Source organism: Ornithorhynchus anatinus, chromosome 1 (genome assembly GCF_004115215.2).
Source record: "Ornithorhynchus anatinus isolate Pmale09 chromosome 1, mOrnAna1.pri.v4, whole genome shotgun sequence".
NCBI lineage: Eukaryota > Metazoa > Chordata > Mammalia > Monotremata > Ornithorhynchidae > Ornithorhynchus > Ornithorhynchus anatinus.
In genome coordinates this window covers 22,767,656-22,770,659 of record NC_041728.1, presented here as the reverse complement: position 1 = coordinate 22,770,659, position 3,004 = coordinate 22,767,656, and positions in this window count along the sequence as shown.

Below are 3,004 nucleotides of genomic sequence, written 5' to 3'. Positions count from 1 at the left end.
AGAGTACGGTGCCAAGAGCTTGGGAGAGAACAGTGGAGTTTAGAAGTTGCAACTTGCCTAATGGAGAGAGCACGGGACTGGGAATCAGAGGTCTGAAGTTCTAGACCCAGTTTTGCCACTTGCCTGCTGAGTAAACTTAGGCAAATCTCTTACCGTCCTTGAGCCGCCTTTTCCTCCTTCGTAGAAAGAGTTTGTTCTCCCTCCCTTTTAGAGTCTAAACTGGATAGGGACTGTGCCTGATCTATTACCTTGATTTAACCCCAGTGCTTACCATAGGGCATGAACATAGTAAATACTTAATAAATACCATTGTTATTATTAATAAAATTATATAGAGAAACTGAGGATTAGTGAGGTGAATAATTTAAGACCACATAAATTCCTAATCCTTAATGGAAAAAGCATGGGACTAGGAGTCAGGAGGCCTGGGTTCTAATCCTGCCTCTGCTACTGTCTTGCTGTGTGACCTTTGTCAAGTGGCTTAACCTCCCTGTGCCTCCATTTCCTCTTCTAAAAAATAAGGGTATGGTATCTACTATCCTTCCCTCTTAGATTGTTAGCCCCTTAAGGGACTGAAAGCATGTCTGATCTATTTTATTTCTATCTACCCCAGTGCTTTGCACAGTTCTTGGCACAGAGTTAGTGCTTAATGTGTACCATAATAAATAAGTGAGCTTGTTGTAGGCAGGGATTGTGCCTACCAACTCTGTTATGTTGTGCTCTCCCAAGTGCCTAGTACAGTGCTCTGCACACAGTAAGCGCTCAGTAAATACGATTGATTATAAATGGTTTTTGTTTGCTTCCCCCACTAGCATATAAGTTCCTTTTGTCTTTTTTTTTGTTTTATACTTCTCAGGCATTTAGTTCAGTGCTTGCACCTAAGTGGTGTTTAATAAATAAACAAACAGATTTCCAATAAATTTAAAAAAATGGAATATGGAAAAAAATTGTAAAAAAATGGGTGAATGAACCACATATTTGGTGTTTAAGGAAAAGAGGCGAAGGAATACAATGCCAAATAATATTTTGATACTTCCTCCTATCTGTAACCTATATATTTTTTAATGGTATTTGTTAAATGTTTATTATGTGTCAAGCATTGTTCTAAGCATTGGGATCCATTTAAGTTAATGAGTTTGGACACAATCTCTGCCCCACATGGAGCTCACAGTCTAAGTAGGAGGGAGAAGAGGTATTAAATCGCATTTTTACAATTGAGGAAACTGAGGTTTCCCAGTGATTAGTACAGTGCTCTGCACAGTAAGCTCTTAATCAATACTATTAGTACTTCTACTCATTTTGCTTCTGTCTGCCCTGCACACTCCTTGAGAGCAGTGATTGAGTCTTCTGCCTTTACTGTAGTCTCCCAAGTGCCTACTACGATACTGGGCACATGCTAGGCACTAATAATTGATTAAAGTAGAATAGTTTGAAGTATTAGAGTATGAGAAATATAAAAAGTCGCTTAGAAATTCCACCTCACCAAAAAACATTGTCAATCACCATGGCGAAATGTTGGCGTGTCCCTTTCTCAGTTTAATTGTTTTCGCCTCTCATCCGACTCTTCCTCACTTCAGTCAGCCAATTCTTACTTACCCTGTAAACTCAAACTCCTCAAATTCAACTTATTTCAGTCACATTTATGAGTGCTTCTTGTGTGGAGAGCCCAGTACTAAGCTCTTAAGGATCTGTACCCTCTGGCCCCAGCTTACTTACATATATGCTTCCTTTACCTGCCATTCCCCAACTCCTTTTCTTCTTATTTGACGGACAATAACTCTCCCCATTTTCAAAAACTTATTTAAAGTACATCTTCTCCATAGCCGCTTCTCCCACTCCCTTCTGCGTCGCTCTTGTACTTGGATTTGCACCCTTTATTCACCCCTCCCTCAGCCCCACGACACTTATGTACGTGTCTGTAATTTATTTATTTACATTAGTGTTTGACTCCACCCCTAGACTGTAAACTTGCTGCGGGCACGGGATTTATCTACCAACTCTGTTATATTGTACTCTCCCAAGTGCTTGGTACAGTGTTCTGCACACGATAAACTCTCAATAAATATGATTAATTGATAGATTGATTGATGCCTCCAAAGCCAACCTTCTAGCTGAATCTTTCTTGCAACTCTCCTGTTTCCCAAGCTTGGCATTCTCTCCCATCCTTCATCAGACAGACCTCAGCTCTCCCTACACTTAATTCACTCTCCCTACACTTAATTCCCTTGTAATAAGCCATTCCATCTAACAAGCTTTTCCCGATTAATTTCCCAGCACCTTGAGCCTTATCTATTTAGCCATCTCTACTACTTATGATCTCACTTATTCCCTCCTTAACTCTGATGAATATATGTCTGCTCAAATTTATTTATTTTGATAGTGTGGTAAATATTTTTATGTTTGTCTCCCCCATTAGAGGATAAGCTCCTTGTAGCAGAGGATGTATTACTTTGTTTCCCAAGCCCTGCCTCAGTGCCCTGCTCCAGGTGGAGCTCGACAAATACAGCTACTACTTCTGCTAAAGGGGTCATTATTGCTGTTCTTGGTTGGGTGGCAATTTACTCACTCAGGGGGAAAATCCCTTCTAATGAGGAAAGACCCACCTAAGGGACCAGACTGGATCTGATTGTTCTGTATTTTAAAGTCGTTAAAATATTTGTTTAGTGATTTATGTTTCCTGTGGACAGATTTAGGGGTTAAGCTATTTTTCATAGTACACTGGAGTTTTCCTTTTAAATGCTCTACTTGGAATTCTCTTGGTGAAATGTGCCTTTTGATACTTCCTCATAGTGACACATGCAAAACATTATTCATCAAACACAACGTTGAAGCACACGTCTCATTATTTTTTCAAATATAAAAAAACGCTTTACTCTTTCCATAAAATAAAAATAATAAAAGATGTGCTTCACTCCTAACATGCAAGTCTAACTTTGCACTTAAAGACACAGTAACTTACTCTTTTGCTATTAACATTTCATTGAGCCGAGTCCCTGTCGCCTCC